General features: G+C 44.1%; 1 protein-coding gene across 3 annotated transcripts in view; it reads left to right on the top strand.

The window, feature by feature from the left end:
* Nucleotides 1-275: 275 nt before the first annotated feature.
* Nucleotides 276-24,497, top strand: part of lhfpl2a (LHFPL tetraspan subfamily member 2a) — a 63,792-nt gene continuing 39,570 nt past the window's right edge. For 2 of the 3 annotated variants that reach the window (XM_041898616.2, XM_045225105.1), the window contains exon 1: nucleotides 276-522. The gene's annotated coding sequence lies outside the window, so the exon portion shown is untranslated. Of the gene's footprint in view, nucleotides 527-24,497 lie in introns of all 3 variants that reach the window. The other variant, XM_041898615.2, reaches the window with a different exon arrangement.

The raw sequence follows: 24,497 nt of genomic DNA, 5'->3' as shown, positions 1-24,497 counted from the left end.
TTTTTATGAATAAATCATTGTGTTCAGAGTTGTAAAACTAGGTAAATACAGGGCTGAGAGAGAGAGCTTTGCTTTGGCAATGTACACATATGTTTCCTATGCCAATAAAGCCCTTTGAATTGAATTGAATTGAATTGAGAGAGAGAGAGAGAGAGAGAGAGAGAGAGAGAGAGAGAGAGAGAGAGAGAGAGAGAGAGAGAGAGAGAGAGAGAGAGAGAGAGAGAGAGAGAGAGAGATTAAATGGTAACAGGAGGATAACGTCACTCGCTCCCAAATGTAGACATGCTGGTCTGGAGAAAAGGGCTCGCAGCTCACTTATCCGTGGTCACAGAGAGCGTGGGGGAGGAAGACACTTGGACCAAGGAGTCGTGTGGGTAGAACAAACACACGGCGTTATCCAAAAAGAAAACTTCTAACCCAAAGATAGCGGTTTACAAAAAAATATTTCGGCCAGTTAGATTTTTTATTGGAAAGCGAGCATATTGATCGCCGGACGTTTTGCACAACTTGGAAAACCTATTCGTAAGTAAGAAGGATTTCTTCTGCAATTCAATACGCTTTTCATCTATTCTTCCCGTTATTCATTTAAACCGATTTCCTATTCACTTTGTTTCACCCTTTTCAAATTTTCTTAGCTTAGCCTACTTTTGAACTATGTTCATTGTAAATGTAGGCCTAATTACTTTCATTTGTCTGGGAGCTGCTGGTTCGGCGTTTTTCCCAGTCGCTAAAGGGGAAACTCGTGGCAGGAAAGCCGACCAGAATGACGAATAGTTTGCCAGGCAACGTTGCACATTCTAGCATACTTTTCCATTATTTTTTTCTGATACGAATCCAATCAGCTGTTGCTGTTATCACGTTATTACTGTTAATAATAGGCCTATGTCTAATAGTTATTTTAGCAGAGCTTCTCTCCTGTCAAATTAACTGTCAAATTAATTATTGACACATCAATAATAGGACACAAAGGAGAGTCAATTGCCTTCACAGTGAATGACATTTCATGAAGAAAAAACACATTAGCCCATTTATATACAACAAACAGTCAACTCATAATATAAACAAAGCAGATGTGGTTGTGACTGAGGCAGATGTAGCTTTTTTTCTCTCTGACCTAGTGAATGGACAGTTTGGCTGATCTCAAAATGGTCCAGAGGGAATGTGATTGAATATCTAAACCTGCATTTAGAATGTTGACTGGTCAAACTGAATGACTAGCTCATGACAAACTGAGGAAGTCTAAAGATCTTTCCTAGAAGGGCTCATGAGATAGATTGAAGGTTCTGACTTTACTCCCCCTGCCCCCCTTCAAACCAACAACCTGAAAACAGATCCCACCTGTGTGCGTGTGTGTGCTCACGCACGCTTGTGTAAGCCTACTGTGTGGGAGAGCCCTGGGGGGTAAGAAATATTAGATGACCAGCTAAGGTGAAGCCTTTGGACCCTTGTATTGTCAACCTTATAATAGTCTGGATATAGAGATTGTGTCCCATAAAAAACATCTCATATATGAGATCTCCTTTATAGGCCAGCCTGGCCCCATCCCCTTTCCTTTGTTAGCCAGCCCATAACTCTGCAGGGGGACTTGACAGCCAATACAATTGTCTAAAGAATCCAAACTGAAATGCCGCAGTGAAATACTGATTTGTATGAATAGTGGATGTGGCAATGTGTTGAATGAGAATGCTTGTTGTTATCCCAAGGCTCAAGCCATTAAAGGAATGTGTATGGCGCAGATGACTTAATGGCGCCGGAGAAGATGGCTGCCGTTTTACAGCCCTCTAACCAATTGTACTATTATGTGTTTTTTCTTCGCATTATTTATAATTTATTCTGTACATAATGTTTCTGGCACCGTCTCTTATGACCAAAAAGCACTTCTGGATATCAGGACAGCCATTACTCACCTCGTATTGGACAAAGATTTTTTCTTCAACGAGTCGGACGCAAATTATATTCTACAGACTCCCGACAAGGCCCAAATCCCCATCATTCGCATGAGAAAGAGATTGAGTTATCGTGGACGTAGGTCTGGGTGCTTTGTAAGGATCCGACGGCGAGCGAGTACACTGCCTTTTCCATCAATCCTATGAGCCAATGTTCAATCGTTTGAAAATAAATTGGACAACCTAAGATTAAGGTTATCCTATCAACGGGACATTAACAACTGTAATATCTTATGTTTCACCGAGTCGTGGCTGAACGACGACATTGATAACATACAGCTGGCGGGATATACGCTACATCGGCAGGATAGAACGGCTGACTCCAGTAATTCAAGGGGTGGCGGTCTGTGTATATTTGTAAACAACAGCTGGTGCATAAAATCTAATACTAAGGAAGTCTCAATGTTTTGCTCGCCTGAGGTAGAGTATCTCATGATAAGCTGTAGACCACACTATTTACCAAGAGAGTTTTCATCTATATTTTTCGTAGCTGTCTATTTACCACCACAAACCGATGCTGTATAAGGCCATAAGTAAACAGGAAAACGCTCATCCAGAGGCAGCGCTCCTAGTGGCCGGGGACTTTAATGCAGGGAAACTTAAATCCGTTCTACCTAATTTCTACTAGCATGTTAAAAGTGGTTAAAAAAACCTCTAGATCACCTTTACTCCACACACAGAGACGCGTACAAAGCTCTTCCTCGCCCTCCATTTGGCAAATCTGACCATAACTCTATCCTCCTGATTCCTGCTTATAAGCAAAAACTAAAGCAGGAAGCACCAGTGACTCAGTTAATAAGGAAGTGGTCAGATGACGCAGTTGCTAAGCTACAGGACTGTTTTACTAGCCCAGACTGCAATATGTTCCGGGATTCTTCCGATAGCATTGAGGAGTACACCATATCAGTCACTGGCTTCATCAGTAAGTGCGTCGATGACGTCGTCCCCACAGTGACTGTACGTACATACCCTAACCAGAAGCCATGGATTACAGGCAACATCCGCACTGAGCTAAAGGGTAGTGCTGCCGCTTTCAAGGATCGGGACTCTAACCCGGACGCTTATAAGAAATCCCGCTATGCCCTCCGACGAACCATCAAACAGGCAAAGAGTCAATACAGGACTAAGATTGAATCGCACTACACTGGCTCTGACGCTCGTTGGATGTGACAGGGCTTGAAAACTATTACAGACTACAAAGGGAAGCACAGCCGCGAGCTGCCTAGTGACACAAGCCTACCAGACAAGCTAAATCACTTCTATGCTCGCTTCGAGGCAAGCAACACTGAAGCATGCATGAGAGCATCAGCTGTTCCGGATGACTATGTGATCACGCTCTCCGTAGCCGATGTGAGTAAGACTTTTAAGCAGGTCAACATTCACAAGGCCGGACGGATTACCAGGAAGTGTACTCGGAGCATGCGCTGACCAACTGGCAAGTGTCTTCACTGACATTTTCAACATGTCCCTGACTGAGTCCGTAATACCAACATGTTTCAAGCAGACCACCATAGTCCCTGTGCCCAAGAACACTAAGATAACCTGCCTAAATGACTACAGACCACGTCTGTAGCCATGAAGTGCTTTGAAAGGCTGGTCATGGCTCACATCAACACCATTATCCCAGAAACCCTAGACCCATTCCAATTTGCATACTGCCCCAACAGATCCACAGATGATGCAATCTCTATTGCACTCCACACTGCCCTTTCCCACCTGGACAAGAGGAACACCTACGTGAGAATGCTATTAATTGACTACAGCTCAGAGTACAACACCATAGTGCCCTCAAAGCTCATCACTACGCTAAGGACGCTGGGACTAAACACCTCCCTCTGCAACTGGATCCTGGACTTTCTGACGGGCCGCCCCCAGGTGGTAAGGGTAGGTAACAACACATCTGCCACGCTGATCCTCAACACGGGGGCCCCTCAGGGGTGCGTGCTCAGTCCCCTCCTGTACTCCCTGTTCACCCATGACTGCATGGCCAGGCACGATTCCAACATCATCATTAAGTTCGCCAATGACACAACAGTGGTAGGCCTGATCACCGACAACGATGAGACAGCCTATAGGGAGGAGGTCAGAGACCTGGCCGTGTGGTGCCAGGATAACAGCCTCTCCCTCAACGTGATCAAGACAAAGGAGATGATTGTGGACAACAAGAAAAAAAAGAGGACTGAGGACGCCCCCATTCTCATCCACGGGGCTGTAGTGGAACAGGTTGAGAGATTCAAGTTCCTTGGTGTCCACATCACCAACAAACTATCATGGTCCAAACACACCAAGACAGTCGTGAAGAGGGCACGACAAAGCCTATTCACCCTCAGGAGACTGAAATGATTTGGCATGGGTCCTCAGATCCTCAAAAAGTTATACAGCTGATCCTCAAAAAGTTATACAGCTGCACCATCGAGAGCATCCTGACTGGTTGCATCACCGCCTGGTATGGCAACTGCTCGGCCTCCAACCGCAAGGCACTACAGAGGGTAGTGCGTACGGCCCAGTACATCACTGGGGCCAAGCTTCCTGCCATCCAGGACCTCTATACCAGGCGGTGTCAGAGGAAGGCCCTAAAAATGTCAAAGACTCCAGCCACCCTAGTCATAGACTGTTCTCTCTGCTATTGCACGGCAAGCGGTACCGGAGAGCCAAGTCTAGGTCCAAAAGGCTTCTTAACAGCTTCTACCACCAAGCCATAAGACTCCTGAACAGCTAATCATGGCTACCCAGACTATTTGCATTGCCCCCCCACCCCACCCCCCTCTTTTATGCTGCTGCTACTCTGTTTATTATTTATGCATGGTCACTTTAACTCTACTCACATGTACATATTACCTCAATTACCTCGACTAACCGGTGCCCCAGCACATTGACTCTGTACCGGTACCCCCTGTATATAGCCTCCCTACTGTTATTTTATTTTACTGCTGCTCTTTAATTTTTTACTTATCTATTTTTTACTTAACACTTTTTTTTATTTTCTTAAAAACTGCATTGTTGGTTAAGGGCTTGTAAGTAAGCATTTCACTATAAGGTCTACACCTGTTGTATGCGGCGCATGTGGCAAATAAAATTTGTAGGGAATCAATAGCCAGTTCACCTAAGAGAACAGTTCTAGTCCTGGTGTTAAGTTTGGACTCCTCTGTTTGAATTCACTGTGTTGTATTTTATTTTTCTTCTCTCTCTTTCCCGTCACTGTAATTGCATGAAGACACAAGACGCATTTAGAAAGACAGGACCTTTAAAGTGAATTGCTAAATATGCTACCATTCATTGTCACATTGTCACACCGCAGTCACTGTGTGGTCTCGATCTCAAGTTGACACTTTCCTTCCAGGTCCGTTTGTTTGACCCAATTTCTATATCACCATCTTTAACAGTTGTGGTTTAGAAGTTTAATGTCATCATTGAACGTGTGACTTTACAGTTTCTAAGAGTAAAGATGACCACTGGCAGTGGTTAGAGCTGGAGGGCCGAGGCACGTGGTGTCCCTCAGGGCTCTGTGTTTGGACCAATAAAACCCCCAGAATTAAACAGGCTTCAATCATTACAGGCCTGCTGGAGAAGGCTGGAGAATGCTCCTCTGCTCTGCTCTGTTCAGCTCTGGCCTCAGGAAAAGGGGAAAATACACGCTTCCTCCTGCTGGCTGCCTTGGCAGGCTAGGAGTGCAGCAGTTGCTTCGGAAAAGTTATTTAATGTTTTGTTTTTTGTTCCTTTGCCTAAACAGAATGGTGAATTATCAAAGAGTGGAAAAATTCTTACCAGCCTCTGCTCTTTTTTTCCCGGCCTGCTTGGTTCTGTGTGGGTGCAGTTGGCGATTCTTTTAACGTCACATAAAACCTCTACGACTTTGACTGGCAACCAGTTCATACAGACCACATAGTCTGCTCTCCAAACTTCAGCTTTTCTGTTCTTTAATGATATCGTCTATGTTTGTGTCATCAGCCCAGGCCCCTGACCTCACTTTATAGCTTTCGTCAATATGTTCCCCTTTGGCATTGCAACGCTTAAAGCGACTTTCAATTGGAGGGTTTGGTGCAGTGGTTCACACACCTTCTCAAAGCCCACAGTGGTCGGGCCCATTCCAAATAGAAACATTTGCTATGATGAGTATGCTAATGTCAATATTTGGAGCGGGCTCTTAGCCGAAATCTGATCCTGTCTCTATCAGTGTGTGCGTGAAACCCAAGGCCGGACCACAGGCTTGGTGTGACAGGCCTGTGAAATTGGCTGATTAAATGGAGTCTGTGGGGTCAGGGGTCAGTCTGTAGTGTGGAGGCAAGGCCCAACATCTGGTGCACTGTTTGGCACCACAGGACCCCACTACCCACTACTAGAGGAGATAGGCCTGATAACATTTGATTTGATTAATAAGGCTGTTTGGTTTGTATCAGATTGCCTGAAGGGGAGTTAAAAATGAGCCTGTAATACTCCATACTAGTTTAGAGCTGGTGTTCTATAAGAGATGCCGTTACTCAAGCTGTAGAAAGGTTCTGGTTTTCAGTACTGGTTAGCCCCTTCAACCACTGTTTGCATCATACTGCTTCAAACTAAAGTGTTCCAGAGCAGGAGGGGGACAGTAAAAAAAAAGAGAATTTTCACTTTCACTGACTCACTGCAACATCTGTTTTTGACATAGTCATTGTTTTTTCCTCCCCCCCCCCCCTCTATATTATTTGATTTTTGTGTGCGAGTCGGTCGGCTAGAAGCCTTTCAACAACAAACCCCACGAAGTGCTCTAATCAATCCAACAAGCGAAATTAAGAGTTTTCAGCGTGTCTTGTTTCCCGAAGATCCGTTAATTGGCAATACAACTGCCATGCTGCCTCTGAGGAGAGCTGAGTTGGAACACAGGCAGGCAGACCTACTGACTGACTCTAACTGGGTCACATTACGTTATGAGGTTTTCCATCCCAGCCTCCCAAAAGGAGACTTTGTGATTCAATTAAAAGTGTCTGTCTGTCCGAGGGCTTCATAGACCCACAGAGAGTAGGGAGGGTTGGGAGATGAGATGGCCTACCTCATACAGGTGTCTCTGGAAAAGTCTCTCTCAGTGTTATTCAGCAGCAGAGCACCGTGGAAAAGGAGAGCAGTAGGATGGGAAGACTATTGTCCTCTCTTCTTATTTGCGTGTGTATGTGCATGCGTGCATCTGCATGTTTGTGTGTGTGTGTATGTTTGTGTACAGTGTAAATGTGTTACAGTGGTTTTATGGCAGGCCAGTGCTATGTAAAAGGTCAAAGGAGTGGAAGCAGCTCAAGTGATGGAGTTTTCTATGATGGTCTAAAGAAGATGAGGAGTTTCTCTATATATTTCACAACCATCCTGCTCAGAGCCATCTTCACTTGATCATAGTAATGAAAATAACTGTATAGAAGAGTGAATACCACATTCTTTCTCTCAGTCTCAGCCTCTCTCTCTCTCTCTCTCTCTCTCTCTCTCTCTCTCTCTCTCTCTCTCTCGCTCTCTCTCTCTGCCTCACCCTCTCCCTCTCCCCCTCTCTTTCACTCTCTCTCTCTTTCTCTCTTAATTCAATTCAAAGGGCTTTATTGGTATGGGAAACATATGTTTACATTGCCAAAGCAAGTGAAATAGATAATAAACAAAAGTGAAATAAACAAAATAAAATGAACAGTAAACATTACACTCCAAAGGAATAGAGACATTTCAAATGTCATGTTATGTCTATATGCAGTGTTGTAACGATGTGCAAATAGTTAAAGTACAAAAGGGAAAATAAATAAACATAAATATGGGTTGTATTTACAATGGTGTTTGTTCTTCACTGGTTGCCCTTTTCTTGTGGCAACAGGTCTCAAATCTTGCTGCTGTGATGGAACACTGTGGTATTTCCCTTATCTCTCTCTACTCTAGGGCAGTCATGCACACTGATAAGATTAGGCAGTGTCTGAGTTAATCTCTCCCTTCTCCTCTCTTTCTCGCTCTCCCTGAGTTTACTTTACTTTTCACTCTTTCGTCTGACACATTTTTCCTCCTCTCCCACCGTCCTTTGGGCTCCTGTGGCACCCAGAGATGAGGCTCTGCTGGGGGTACAACACTCCCGACCCCCTCCTGGCCCCTACCGGCCCCCAGCCTGGTCCCTTTACTGGGAAACCAGCAGGGTGGTGCCCACACAATAACAAAGAACTACCCCCCTCCATCTCTTTCTCTCTCTCCCTATGAATAAGACATCCAGAGACTGACTGACAGGGGGAGGTGAGGGGAGAGGAGAGGGAGGGGGAGGTTAGGGGGCTGGACCGGGGAGGTTCCATTCTGTCTGGCTGAACAAGCAGGTGGCTCTGGGTTAGTTGGGGTTTTGTCCCATTGTGGCTGTCGAGAGTTCAGTCTCAGGGGAACTAGGGACAGACAAACAGACAGACAGCAGCCTTTCTCAGCTGGCCTATCATAGAATTTAGTTTCAGATTAGCTGTTTGTATTTCAACTTGGTATGGCAAGTAATATGCGGATCTGTTATTTCTGCATGTAACATGCTCAGAGTATACAACATGGAGTCCAGTGATCCACTAAAACTGGTTCCCTTATGGCCGATATGACTGTGACAGTTGAGAACAATGGACATTCTTTCCTTTATGGATTCTGAGTTCCTTGTAGAATGATCCTTTCAGCCATCCTTAGGTTGCCGTGGCAGCAGATGTTCTGTCTGGGGTTTATGGGTATTGATTGGCTGGAACTCAAGTGACCCGGGCCTCAGCCTCACAGCTGTATGCTAATGAGGAGAGAGATTTCAGCCAATCAGAGACACCTGGCCCTCTGTGCCTGGCGATAAGGAGATCATCATATAGTGTGTGTCTGATTATGAAAAATATGCTTTGTGTTAGGTTTTATACTGGTGTTGAAGATGACAGGCTACATGATTGTAGTTGCTAGTCAGACTTTGGGATATGAATGCTTTGTGTTGTCGTTCATTACTGGTTTATATCTGAAAGATATAACTGCTGGTATAGAAATCAACTCCACCCTCCTGTAGAAGTCAAGAAGTCTAATCAAGCTCTGACAACTCTTTTCTAGCTTACCGTTAGTTTAAGTGCAGGGCCTTGGTGAAAAACCTCCTGTAGGGCCCAGGCCACATCACTCACAATGACTGAACTGTCCCCCTCTGTTTAGGACCTGGCTTTCTCTGTCTCCATGACTACCCTACCATAGTTTATCACCAGCAGCTAGGGCCTAGGGCCGACTTCAAAGCGCCACAGTCACAAACCAACTGCCTTAACGGTCTCTCTCTTTCTCCTTCTACCAACTGCCTTAATTCTACTCTCTCTCTCTCTCTCTCTCTCTCTCTCTCTCTCTCTCTCTCTCTCTCTCTCTCTCTCTCTCTCTCTCTCTCTCTCTCTCTCTCTCTCTCTCTCTCTCTCTCTCTCTCTCTCTCTCTCTCTCTCTCTCCTCTCTCTCTCTCTCTCTCTCTCTCTCTCTCTCTCTCTCTCTCTCTCTCTCTCTCTCTCTCTCTCTCTCTCTCTCTCTCTCTCTCTCTCTCTCTCTCTCTCTCTCTCTCTCTCTCTCTCTCCTCTTGGCCACTACCTTCTGCTAAAGACAGGCTGTCCTCTTCCAGACTAGCGTTAGATGACTCATTCAAACCAAATAGTATTTCAGTGTGCGAGGTCTGAGAGCTCTATGAGTGATTTCCAACTGCAAACCAGGGGCTGCTAGTTATGCTCATTTCACATTGTAAAGGAGATTCTCGAGAGAGGTATCGATTCTCGAGAGACATTACTGTAATCATAGGCGGCGCGTCCAATAGCTAAGCTTCCCCTAAAGTAAATTAAATTGAACTTGCCAAAATTATAATTACTCCTGGCTATACATTTTTTTATAGAATCCTTAAAAACACTACACCAGAGAGTATGATATATCCACAGAGGATCATTAGCTTATTTTAATAAATAGCTGTGGATTGTTTTACATTACAAGGCCAGGGCATAACCTACAGTCAGGAAGCGCACAATTCGGAAAGCGCGCAGTCGGGAAGCGCGCAAATAGCTGATTGATGATTTGTGGCTGTCAGTGTAAAGCATCTAAAATAGGCCTAGGCCGATCGCAACTCTAACCTGTCTTTAATTAGGCTATGAAAATGTGCAACTCCCAATAGGCTATTGAGCGAACAGTTGCTTATCTTATTGGCTCTATAGCGGAGAGCTATATCCCTGTTGAGTGCACATGTTCACTGTCTTTATCATTGGGTGAGTCCGTGCTCCTGGAATTTTTTTGGGGACAATAATTTCCTCCTCCAGCTAGATGTGTCTCCCCTTTTCATAGGCCTTGATTAGATGGTTGCAATCAAGACAAGGTCGTTTTTATTGATCTCAGTTTGTCAATGTCAGCAGATTAGCTTACCCTGTCATTTTTGTGGTATTGAAGATTCTGCTATTGGCTTCAGTCATGGAGTGTAAAGTGTTGTAGAATTGCATGAAATGTGTTTATATTTCATTTGGGGCTGAGCTCTGGATGTGTGCAAAGAAAAGAGAAGAAAAGCAGAACGGTCTTTTTTGTGAACAGTGAGTCAGTAATATTATTAGCATAACGTATGACTATCCAATCTGCTCATCACATTAGGATAATAGGATATCTTACATTAGTCTGAAAATGCGATGATAGATGCATGCAATACTTAATCATAAAGGGGATTATCTTTGTGATCATTTTTTTTTCGCTTTCCCTAACTTGAAACTCAGGCGCCGCCTATGACTGTAACTTGCAAATTTCTCACGTCTCGCCCAACAGTTGCCCACCTCCTAGGAGGGCAGTGTAGTGTAAACAGAATTGTCTCATTCAGCACAGCGCTCCTGCTGTATAAATTGTAATAGCAGAGCAATGTTTTTGAAACAGCTGAAATGTATAGACATTTTCCTAATATTTGAGACTTGTTTTATTGAGTTTTTATATGAAATTGCAGTAAAAGCCGGTTACTCTGAAATTGACGCTGTAGCCACAGAGTTTCTAAACCCAGAGACGCAACATCGCAAGATTTCCTGGAACGCCTGTGAAACAGACCAAACAGACCAGGCCGGGGTTTGGGGTTTGATAAGTCAATGAGAGAAGTGAGAAATTCTGCCTTAGTTATTAATTTTCTCGAAATCTAAAGGCACAACCTAGAATCGAGCCAATGTCAAAGTGTTGAACATGTTATTACTCCAACCTCGTGAAAGTGACTAACTGAAAGGTTTTCATTTTCGTCAAAAACAACTTTATATCAAAGGACTGCCTTTGAGTTGATGGCCCTGCACATGCGCAGTTCGGTGCGAGACGACTGTTAGACCTGATGACTTGTTTCTATGCATGATCTTAGCTAGCCAACATCACAATGACATCGCCTACAAGTGTGATCTGGGATTTCTATTGGAGAAGCAATCTTCATACTGTACCGTATTTGCTGTAGCTTTAAGAGAATCTCAGAACACAGTCATTTATTTCAACGTAAAAGCAAGCAGGAACGCAAACATCAACTGCCCAGTGAATTAATAACTTTTTCAATCTCAATTTGCTATTTATTTTTTTACAAGTAATGATTTTAATAATATTGATGAAATTAAGCATGGTTTATTCTAAGGTAGGCCGAAAAGCAATCTAGCTATTGTTTAGCTAAGGTTGGCTGATGTTAGCGTTCAGCTAACTAGCCTAACATTAGCTACCATTTAGTTGAATAGTTTGCATGCTTAGCCTACTGACTATTGGCTACTGTGACATTTACGGTACATTTGAGCTGCGAAGCAAGGACTAAACCTGAACCCTCTCTTGGCTTGTCATTTCCGTTGCTAATTGAAACGTTTATTGAAATTTCCTCACGATACCTCTACTTCAACTCTCTTCAATGGGAATAAGCTCTTATGTGTTTAAGGGTCTCTGAATCAGTAGGTGATAATTTCTATTAAATCAAAACTGCTATGTGGAAGTGTCTGGGCATATGGAAACCAACCAACAGTTTTCCATCAAGTTAACTAGTTGAATTTTGTGTAGTTTCACATAGTAAATATGTTTCTATTGATTTCCATTGATTATGTCTAATCAATCCAAATGGAAATTCTCATAGTGCAATAAAATAACCCCTGAGAGCTAGTGTTTAGAAAGTGTTTTTGAATAAGGCCTGCTGTTTCCACTCATATGGACTGGAAACCTAAAGCCCTGTTCTCTGGTCTCTGTTTATAGGCCAGGGAAATGGTGTGTACCAGGTCTCTCTCTGTGTATAGGCCAGGGTAATGGGGTGTACCAGGTTCTCTCTGTGAATAGGCCAGGGTAAAAGTGTGTACCAGGTCTCTCTGGGTGTAGGCCAGGGTAATGGGGTGTTCCAGGTATGTAATGTATAGGGTTATCTTGATGGTGTGTGCAGCTGTGAATGGATTTGTAGCAGAGAGAAAGAGTCTCCAGGGTTGGCTGCTGCTCCTGCTGCTGCAGGTGACTGGAGAGCATTCACACTGGACCGGACAGGGGCGAGATATAGCGTTACAACACTAGTGGACTAGAGACACACACACACGCACACATACACACGTACACACACATGCACTCACACATGCACATGCCTAATATGATTCAATAAAATGTGAAGCTTGTTTTTATTGTCTCTAATTGTTCATGTCAGACTGCCCAAGGACAAACTGGGAGATTTTAAGAGACAGACAATGCTACACAGACAGAGACAGATGCAGTCTGATTGTTAGCAATGACTGTAAGTCTAGTTTAACCCACATAAAACACCACTGTGTCCCAAGGCCCCAGAACTCATATCCCTCTCAGTCTCATATGAATACAGGACTAATTTAATTTAGCTGGAATTTGCCAAAGCAGTTATCTCACCACCACACTGCCTCTCCTCTCCTAATCAGCAGATGTATCCTGTTTGATACAATCTCAGGTGTTGTACGGGCAGCTGGACACTGACACACTTTCAGTAATTAAACAAACACTGAAGGAACTGACACAGTTTCAGCTTCACCTCAAGCTCACCTTCCTCTCTCCCCTCCCTCCCTCATCCGTCCTCTCTCCCTTTTCCATTGTCTTTAAACCTGCTCTACTTATGTCAGGGAGGCTTCCTGGGAGGCTACAGTAGTTCAGTGGGCTGGCCTGTTGGCTGGCTCAAAGATACACTACATGACCAAAAGTATGTGGACACCTGCTCATCGAACATCTCATTCTAAAATCATGTGCGTTAATATGGAGTTGGTCCCCCCTTTGCTGCTATAACAACATCCACTCTTCTGGGAAGGCTTTCTACTAGGTGTTGGAACATTGCTGCGGGGACTTGCTTCAAGATGCCACAAGAGCATTAGTGAGGTCGGGCACTGATATTGGGCGATTAGGCCTGGCTCGCAGTCGGCATTCCAATTCATCCCAAAGGTGTTCGATGGGGTTGATGTCAGGGCTCTGTGCAGGCCAGTCAATTTCTTTCACACTGATCTCGACAAACCATTTCTGTATGGACCTCACTTTGTGCATGGGGGCATTGTCATGCTGAATCAGGAAAGGGCCTTCCGCAAACTGTTGCCACAAAGTTGGAAGCACAGAATCGTCTACAATGTCATTTTTTCCCTTCACTGGAACTAAGGGGCCTAGCCCGAACCATGAAAAACAGCCCCAGACCATTATTCCTCCTCCACCAAACTTTACAGTTGGCAGTATGCATTTGGGCAGGTAGCGTTCTCCGGCATCTGCCAAACCCAGATTTGTCCATCGGACTGGCACATTGTGAAGCGTGATTCATCACTCCAGAGAACGAGTTTCTACTGCTCCAGAGTCCAATGGCAGCGAGCTTTACAGCACTCCAGCCTACGTTTGGCATTGCGCATGGTGATCTTAGGCTTGCGTGCGACTGCTCGGCCATGGAAATCCATTTCATGAAGCTCCCAACTAACAGTTCTTGTTGCAACCGAGGACAGACAATTTTTACGAGCTATGCGCTTCAGCACTTGGCGGTCCCGTTCTGTGAGCTTGTGTGGCCTACCACTTCGCGGCTGAGCCGTTGTTGCTCCTAGACGTTTCCACTTCACAATAACAGCACTTACAGTTGACCGGGGCAGCTCTAGCAGGGCAGAAATTTGACGAACTGACTTGTTGGAGAGGTGGCATCCTATGATGGTACCATGTTGAAAGTCACTGAGCTCTTCAGTACGGGCCATTCTACTGCCAATGTTTGTCTATGGAGATTGCATGGCTGTGTGCTCGATTTTATACACCTGACAGGAACGGGTGTGGCTGAAATAGCCGAATCCAGTAATTTGAAGGGGTGTCCACATACTTTTGGTGATGGAGTGTATCTGCAACCATCAGACTGTGTGTGTGCATACTGCTATCTGCAGCCATCAGAAGTGCTTACATATTTCCTCAGGTAAAAGAGTGAGTGATGCTGTTCCCTGTCTGAGTGAGGAGGACTATCTCTGTCTTGTTATCTCTCTCTCTGTCTGGCTATCATCTGACTCCTCTCAGAGGCCTCTCCTCTAACTAAGGGCTTTCACACAGGCTTCTTCACAATGCTTGCTGCTTGCATATGGTTGCCTCTTCCTCAAGGAAGCTGGTCTTGAGACGGGGTGTTTGTTTGAGTAGGGTTACCTTTAGAGACGGAAGACTCATGTGTTTGCTGCAGTTATCCAGGCTGATTTCAGAAGAAAAGGGATGTTTGTTTTCTGTCATTAGAGAAAGAGAGAGAAGATGGCGAGAGGGAGGATAGAGAAAGAGAGAAGATGGAGAGAGGGAGGATAGAGAAAGAGAGAAGATGGAGAGAGGGAGGATAGAGAAAGAGAGAGAAGATGGATAGAGAAAGAGAGAAGATGGAGAGAGGGAGGATAGAGAAAGAGAGAGAAGATGGAGAGAGGGAGGATAGAGAAAGAGAGCAGATGGAGAGAGGGAGGATAGAGAAGGAGAGAGGAAGAATAAAGAGAGAGAGAGAAAGAGAGAAAGCAGTGAGCAAAGCTAGAGAGGGAAAGTAGAGAGGGAAAAGAATAAGGTAGAGGGGCTTAAAATTGCAGAGGTAGTGAAAGAGGGGTGGGAGGGGGAGGGAGGGAGGGAGGGAGATGCTTTGTTTCACAATTATCCTGCATAGCCCAGGGGTGGCAGTGAAGGTCAGACATCTGTGATCCATCTCCTAGAGTTCTCAGTCTGGAACCCTACACACTGTGGTGCTCTCACCCTCCTCCCTTCACCCACCCTCACCTTTTCTCTCTCCCTCTCGCTCCCTCTCCCTTTCTGTCTCCTTCTCATCTGGCTCTGTCTCTCTATCTCCCTCAGCCCTCCTTCTATCTCTCCCTCTTCCTTTCCTCCAGCCCTCTCCATCTCTCTGCTTACTGCCTTCTGACATCATCCCTCTGTAGTCTCTTGTGGTTTGTAAAGAAAGGGTTTTAGTGGCAGGCAGTTAGCTGTCGCCCCTCTCTGTAAACACTGTGTGATCCTCTGCTCTGTAGACAGTTAGAGACATTACAGGCTCCATTATAGCTTTGTTATTGTAAAGTCATCAGATTCCTGGACGGAAATTGCCTGTGTTACTGAAGGGGGAGGCTAGGAGTGGCTTCTATAATGCTGAGAAGTATTGAATACCTCAGTACAATAGAAACTGGTCACTGTCAATACTCAGGAAGAACAGAAATAGGATTGGTCTGGACCGGGAAGGAAGAGAGGAAGGAGGAAATGTTTCTGGTCCAAAAGTGGATGTCTTCTCCTGGGACAGTCAGTGTTGGCCCAGGTCCAGACCAGGAGTATTAACCTCCCATCCCTTGTTACCAGACTGTTATTGGCCCTGTGTGTGTGTGTGTGTGTGTGTGTGTGTGTGTGTGTGTGTGTGTGTGTGTGTGTGTGTGTGTGTGTGTGTGTGTGTGTGTGTGACTTACATATCTCCTCAGTCTCCATCCTAAGTCTGTCAGAGAACACAGTAGTCTCTCTCTGACTCCCAGGCATCATAGATCCATCTTAAGTCTGTCAGAGAACAGACATCATCAAGTTATTATGAATCACCCCATTCCCACATTCACAGCACTCTTTAAATCAGCAGGCCAAATGTCTTCACCAGCGTGTGTTTGTGTGTGTGTGTGTGTGTGTGTGTGTCTTTGCGTACCTCTGCTGTTGTATTCTGCTCTGTTCTCCTGCCTTGTCTGCATGCAATCAGGAAACTCAGCTCATTCTCTCAGTTGGAACAATTAAGTCAACACAGCAGCACACTGACCAGAAGCCCCCAGTCATTGAGTTCATAATTATCCTCTCTTGTCCCGGCCAGTAGAGTATTGTTCTGCTGGAAGGTGCTGTGTCTTCATTACAGATGTGTTTCTGGTCAGATATTTTCCATCAGGTAGTACAGATGTAGGATCTTAATTTGATCACTCTTGTTCTTAGAAGTTTCGCACAAAACTGGAAATTCAAACTTGTAGTGTATTCAAGGGTTAAAAAGGCTTCTAAAGTTTGTAATTTCAGCTTTAGAATGTCAGACTTTATTTGCCCTAACCAAAAATGTATCAACCGGTCTCCTTATCAGTCAGGAGAGGCCTGGAGGTTAGGGAGTCAGTCCACTACATAATTGCTCTTCTCATACACAGAGAGAACACTTCTTTCTATTCTAAGAAATTATGATATACAACATCTTAAGAAAATATAATGATATAAAACATATTAAGATATAAGACAGTGTTATAGGACAGTGCTTTGTGACCTATCAGCTCTAACACATGGCTCCTATCCCACCCTTATGGACAGGCCCCCTATTTACGTCCCTCTGAACAGATATAATTGCACATAGATAATTCCATCTAACCCATAACACGATAATCACTACTGCTAGACTATATGATTATAAACATACTAAAACATGCTCGAGTCAATTAGTCAGTTTCCAACAAACCCCTACAAAACATTTCCATTAATGATAATCCACATAATAATTCACATTTCCTGTTGCTGCAGGATTATTTTCCTGCTGTAGCAAACTGGATCTAAATTAACATCCTACATCTGTAGCTGGCCGAGCAGACAGACAGCGAGACAGGTCCTCATTGTTAGGCTGATGCTGTCCAGCCATCTGTGCTGCTCCACAGCCTCTACTCTACTCAGCTATTAAAGTAATCACTGCAAGCTGACGTCATCTGTCTCTGTGTGAGGTCGTTGGTGGTCTGCGGGCAACACACACACTTACACACTTACACACACACACACACACACACACACAGACACACAATATACCCACGCACACATACTGTACATGCCAGCCAGCCACACACACAAGTACAGCGCACGAATGCACGCATACATGCAACTTACACACATACAACGTACACACACCCCAATAAAGACTGAAATGAGAGAGTGTGTGTGTAATCATTGAGTTGTGCGTATTGCCTAAGGGTGGTTTTGCACACCTTGTATTTTAACAGCTGGTGTCCTGTCTAAATGGCCAAAGTTACACAGCAGTGAAGTGAAGGTGTGAGTGTGTTCAGGAGAATTAGGTTTATTTTGCAGAGGCAACTAAGTGCTCTTAGAAGTGATGATGACATTATAAAGGGACAGAGTTCTATCTTTCTCACACAACCAGTTTGTTCCTCAGTTTATGCTACTCGGTTGGGACTGTGAGGTAGTGTCAGTATAGGCAGCAGGTAGCCTAGCGGTTAGAGAGGTGAGCCAGCAACTGGAGGATTGCCAGTTCAAATACTGGGTCCGACGGGAAAAATCTGTCGAGAAGGGTTACTGGTATCAAATCCTAGATGTCATTGCCTACTGTTGTATCCTTTAGCAAGGCACTTAACCCCCCACAACAACTGCTCCCAGTGTGGCAGCCTCCTACACCTCTCCCAAACATGTATGTGTGTCTTTCGGAGGGGTTTGGTTAAAAGCGGAAATCAAATATCGGTTGGACCTTGTGTGCAATTGACCAGTAATATTAAGTATATGTTTTCCTGTAGAGCAGTCCTAATATAAAGCACACATCCTGAGTTAGGAGCAAAGAGTGATATCGCCTCAGTCCCACTTTCTCTCTCTCTCGGAGGCAGGTAGCTAGCTCTGATACCCAAACGGAAACTGCAGCGGCACCACAAACACAAAGGTTTTTCCTTTTCCTCCGATTGTCTCTTTGAAGAGCTCCTGGCAAGGCTTTGAAAGCCTCTGGTCTCCTCACTGGTCTCCAAACAAAATGTGCGTTAAATGTAAGAAAGCTGGCCTGCAGAGTGGGAACAAAACAGAACAGAACTGACCAGGGATAGCTTGGTTATTATTCTGCAGAAATATAATTGGTTGTGTTAGTCGTCTCTGCATTTCTCTTATAATATACAGTGTATACCAGTCTGTGTTTGTGTGTGGAAGTATGGAGGAGTGGCTTAACATTCTAACTTACTGTGACTGTCCCATCAATGTCTGCAGGTGTTTCTCATAGTGTGGAGTCGAATCAAACTTTATTTAAAGAGCATTTCACAAATATTACAAATAGCAACACATTTTTCACAACCCCTAAAGGTTTCATGTGTTAAAGGGATACTTCAGGATTTTGGCAATGAGGCCATTTATCTACTTCACCAGAGTTTGATGAAATCGTGGATACCATTTGTGACTTGTTTCAGAAAACTAGGCGTATGTTGCGCGTCACTACTTCACAGGAGAGGCATTTGAACGTAAACATATATTCTTTAATCAAAATACGTTATTTGCAGAAATACCTTCCCGCTAGCTATCATTGGCTGAGATAATGGATGGGCTGGACATGCCGAGCGATGAGTTCAGATTGGTCTGCCAAGTAGCACGCTTCTGTCTGTAACATGAGCTGGTCAGTATGTGTAGGTAATCCTTAAAAATATTTTTTGAAAGATATCACATAGTAGAACTGCAAAAGTGTTTCTCTCCACTTTCTGGAGGACCAAGTTTTGAAATCAATGGAATGCCCGGTGAAAGCAGAGTATGTTAGCTAAGGAGATGGAGAAAATTCTGGCGTTTGATTGCTAATATGCAGAGGGAGTCGAAAAGAGAACACACAGAAGGCTGTTGTATAAAACACCTGTCTCTGGATTACATCTTCAATCTAAGGGCAACCATGGCATCCGTGACAGAGAGGGAGAATCGTTCATCCATGTATATGGGTAAGAGAGTCTAGCTAGCCACATTTTCAGATATTATACGGTGAAAATTTTGTCAGAAAGTTGTTTTCATTGCAAGTTAAAGTGTACTGTTAGCTAGCTAGCTAACGTTAGCTGGCTGGCTCGCTAGCTAACATTACGTGTATGATCTGTGTAGTAATGTTATTCATTTCGTATCTGAGAGTCATTCGCATTGCTAGTTATAGCCTAATGTTAACTAGCTAGCTAACATTGAACCTGGTTGATTAGCTACCTGCAGATTTATGCAGGGTAGTAATGTTATGAGTTGGGATTATGGTTCATTGTTTAGCTAGCTAGTTAGCTACATGTCTAAACAAAAGATTCCACTATGCAAGTAACCATTTCACTGTACCGTTTACACCTTCTGTATCCTGTGCATGTGACAAATAAACTTAGATTTTATTTGATAAAGTATGTATTTACCAGTGACGGTAATGTGAAGAACAACATGACCTGCACCAAAGTCAAATTAGGATATAAGGTTAAGCCAACGAAACAGTGTCCAAGTTAAAAAATTCTCAGGTAGAATTCCCTGCTTTTATTTAGTCACACTCACAACTGTAAGGTATTTTCTGTAATTGGCTCGCCATTAACTTGTAAATAATTATCTTGTTGTGAGTTTATTTTCATGTAATAATGAATAAAAATTTGGTAAAGTTAAGGCGTTGTCAGCTATATGATATGGTCATTATTTGAACTGGCTAGCCAGCTAACTTAACATTCACTAGCTAGCTAACAAGTTAGAAACTAACCAAAACTTGTTTAGAAAGTTGCTTTTAGTTACCTGGTTTGCTAGATTGACATATACTACATTCATTTTTAAACAGGTGGGTTTATTGGTGTTAAAATACAACAGTTATGTTATTTTGGACCACCAGGCTCCTGATGTCATGCAGCCTGTAGTTTTTGTGTTTATTCTTTTTCATAACGACAACGACAAGTTTGACGTCGGACGACAATAGAATGTTCATGATGTCACTGCGACAACTGTCGATAGACGTAGTATAAACCAGCCTTTAGTCTTGAAATCTTTGGTTGTTTAGTACATGGCCTCACATGTTAATCCTTAAAGAGATGGGTGGGGCTAAGGCTTAAGAGGGTGTGAACGATACTGAATGGGTGTAGACAAAGAAGAGCTCTCCAGTAGGTGTACCAAAACATTCAAGGTCCATTTTCTCAAAAGTGGGGTTACAAGTTAATCAACTTTCAAAGCAGAATTACTTTCCCATTGTTCCTCAACTGTAGTGTATGATATACAATTTTCTAGCTCTAAGTCTCTACTTTTATCCAATGTAAAACATTTATCAAATTTTGCTACATAAGACCGAATCGAGCAGGTCCGTCACATTTTTATGTCTCTGTGTCCAGTATGAAAGAAGTTAGAGGTAGTTTCGCAAGCCAATGCTAACTAGCGTTAGCGCAATGACTGCTAGCAGATACCCATAGACTTTCAGTCATTGCGATAAGTAGATCAATATTCTTCACATTTTATGTATGTCTTTAGTGATATGAATGTATAGTACATACTTTGAATAAACCGTCTCATTGAATTACCATGGATATAGTCAGTGTTTCCAAGAATAGAACTTGGACACATACTGTACATAGAGGGGGACTTATGGTCAAGGAGAGCAATTATGAGTTCTGTGTTGTGTAAATAGACATCAGAAGCTGTAATGTCCTGTAAATTCAATGGAACAGTTAACACAGTTTACACTGACAATGTGTCCTGTGTATCTATAAACTCAGATACAGACACTCTCTCAAGGTTCTATGAAAAAACATGGAGTTTCGCTGTAAGCATTCATCTGATGCGCAGGGAAGAGAGTGAGCAGGGGAGGGAGAGCGAGAGAGCGACCAAGACCAGTGTGTAACAGATTGAGAGATATGATACAGGAAGCATCTTCTGAGGAAGCTTTCTGTCTTTCTGGTATTTGTCTCTCTACCTTTCCCCTTCTCCACTCTACATCTTGATCCCTTACTTTCTCTCCCTACCTCCTCCTTTCAGACCCTTCTCTTTCTCTTTCTCTTTCTTTCTCACCCCTTGGTCTATCAAACACACATGCACAAACACACAAACACACACACACTCACATACGCACACACACACACTGGCGGGTTATACACTGTATCGGCAGGATAGAACAGAAGCCTCTGGTAAGACAAGGGGTGGCGGTCTATGTATATTTGTAAACAACAGATGGTGCACGATATCTAAGGAAGTCTAGAGGTTTTGCTCGCCTGAGGTAGAGTATCTCATGATAAGCTGTAGACCACACTATCTACCAAGAGAGTTTTCATCTATATTCTTCGTAGCTGTCTATTTACCACCATAAACCGATGCTGGCACTAAGACCGCACTAAATGAACTGTATACGGCCATAAGCAAACAGGAAAACGCTCATCCAGAGGCGGCGCTCCTAGTGGCCGGGGACTTTAATGCAAGGAAACAAATCAGTTTTACCTAATTTCTACCAGCATGTTAAATGTGCAACCAGAGGGAAAAAAACTCTAGACCACCTTTACTCCACACACAGAGACGGGTACAAAGCTCTCCCTCGTCCTCCATTTGGCAAATCTGACCATAATTATATCCTCCTGATTCCTGCTTACAAGCAAAAACTAAAGCAGGAAGCACCAGTGACTCGGTCAATAAAAAAGTGGTCAGATGAAGCAGATGCTAAGCTACAGGACTGTGTTGCTAGCACAGACTGGAATATGTTCCGGGATACTTCCGATGGCATTGAGGAGTACACCACATCAGTCACTGGCTTCATCAATAAGTGCATCGATGACGTAGTCCCCACAGTGACTGTACGTACATACCCCAACCAGAAGCCATGGATTACAGGCAGCATCCGCACTGAGCTAAAGGGTAGAGCTGCCGCTTTCAAGGAGTGGGACTCTTAGCCAGAAGCTTATATGAAATCCCGCTATGCCCTCCGACGAACCATCAAACAGGCAAAGGTTCAATACAGGACTAAGATCGAATCGTACTACACCGGCTCTGACGCTCGTCGGATGTGGCAGGGCTTGCTATTACAGACTACAAAGGGAAGCACAGCCGTGAGCTGCCCAGTGACACGAGCCTACCAGACGAGCTAAATTACTTCTATGCTCGCTTCGAGGCAAGTAACACTGAAACATGCATGAGAGCATAAGCTATTCCGGAGGACTGTTTGATCACACTGTCCGTAGCCGATGTGAGTAAGACCTTTAAACAGGTCAACATTCACAAGGCTGCAGGGCCAGACGGATTACCAGGACGTGTACTCCGAGCATGCGCTGACCAACTGGCAGGTGTCTTCACTGACATTTTCAAACTCTCCCTGTCTGAGTATGTAATACCAACATGTTTCAAGCAGACCACCATAGTCCCTGTGCCCAAGAACACTAAGGTAACCTGCCTAAATGACTACCGACCTGTAGCACTCACGTCTGTAGCCATGAAGTGCTTTGAAAGGCTGGTCATGGCTCACATCAACACCATTATATTATTCCAGAAACCCTAGACCCACTTCAATATGCATACCGCCCCAACAGATCCACAGATGATGCAATCTCTATTGCACTCCACACTGCCCTTTCACACCTGGACAAAAGGAACACCTATGTGAGAATGCTATTCATTGACTACATCTCAGCGTTCAACACCACAGTGCTCAAAGCTCATCACTAAGCTAAGGACCCTGGGACTAAACACCTCCCTCTGCAACTGAATCCTGGACTTCCTGACGGGCCACCCCCAGGTGGTAAGAGTAGGTAACAACACATCCGCCACACTGATCCAAAACACGGGGGCCCCTCAGGGGTGCGTGCTCAGTCCCCTCCTGTACTCCCTGTTCACTCATGACTTTATGGCCAACACCATCATTAAGTTTGCCGATGACACAACAGTGGTAGACCTGATCACCGACAACAACGAGACAGCCTATAGGGAGGAGGTCAGAGACCTGGCCGTGTTGTGCCAGGACAACAACCTCTCCCTCAACGTGATGAAGACAAAGGAGATGATTGTGGACTACAGGGAAAAGAAGAGGACCGAGCACGCCCCCATTCTCATCGATGGGGCTGTAGTGGAGCAGGTTGAGAGCTTCAAGTTCCTTGGTGTCCACGTCACCAACAAACTAACATGGTCCAAGCACACCAAGACAGTCGTGAAGAGGGCACAACAAAACCTATTCCCCCTAAGGAGACTGAAAAGATTTGGCATGGGTCCTCAGATCCTCAAAAGGTTCTACAGCTGCACCATCGAGAGCATCCTGACTGGTTGCATCACTGCCTGGTATGGCAACTGCTCGGCCTCCGACCGCAAGGCATTACAGAGGGTAGTGCGTACGGCCCAGTACATCACTGGGGCCAAGCTTCCTGCCATCGAGAACCTCTATACCTGGCGGTGTCAGAGGAAGGCCCTAAAAATTGTCAAAGACTCCAGCCACACTAGTCATAGACTGTTCTCTCTGCTACAGCACGGGAAGCGGTACCGGAGCGCCAAGTCTAGGTCCAAGAGGCTTCGAAACAGCTTCTACCCCCAAGCCATATGACTCCTGAACATCTAATCAAATGGCTCATTCTTATTGTTATTATTACTATTATTATTATTATTATTATTATTATTATTATTATGATCATCAATATAATAATAGGTAATGTCATTATCATTAGTAGGCTTAGTATAGCAGCCTTGTATAACCACCATCGAGCTGTAGGCCTAAGAGCGCATCCTGTTTAGTCTTCATACCGTACAGTAGCGGTGTGTGGGTAAAATCGTTGGAGAAGCCAAGCCCCCCCAAAAAAAAGCCATACTACAACCTATGTGTTGTGATAATTGCGTTGTTTGCTCTATAACTTGTTCATTCATATGCCTTGTGACCGTGATATATAGGCCTAAAGGCAGAGACAATAAGAATAAGAAATGGAAGAAGTGGAAGAAGTTTGGAACCACCAAGACTCTTCCTAGAGCTGGCTGCTATATGATATGGTCATTATTTGAACTGGCTATCCAGCTAACATAACATTAGCTAGCTAGCTAACAAGCTATAAACGAACCAAACCGTTGTTTAGAAAGTTGCTTTTAGTTACCAGGTTTGCTAGATTGGCATATATTACATTCATTTTTAAACAGGTGGGTTTATTGGTGTTAAAATACAACAGTTATGCTATTTTGGACCACCAGGCTCCTGATGTCATACAGCCTGTAGTTTTTGTGTTTATTATTTTTCATAACGACAACGACAAGTTTGATGTTCATGATGTCACTGCGACAACTGTCGATAGACGTAGTATAAACCAACCTTTAGTCTTGAAATCTTTGGTTGTTTAGTACATGGCCTCACATGTTAATCCTTAAAGAGATGGTTGGGGCTAAGGCTTAAGAGGGTGTGAACGATACTGAATGGATGTAGACAAAGAAGAGCTCTCCAGTAGGTGTACCAAAACATTCAAGGTCCATTTTCTCAAAAGTGGGGTTACAAGTTAATCAACA

The sequence above is a fragment of the Coregonus clupeaformis genome, chromosome 15 (genome assembly GCF_020615455.1).
Source record: "Coregonus clupeaformis isolate EN_2021a chromosome 15, ASM2061545v1, whole genome shotgun sequence".
Lineage (NCBI taxonomy): Eukaryota > Metazoa > Chordata > Actinopteri > Salmoniformes > Salmonidae > Coregonus > Coregonus clupeaformis.
This window is presented reverse-complemented; position numbering and strand designations above follow the sequence as displayed.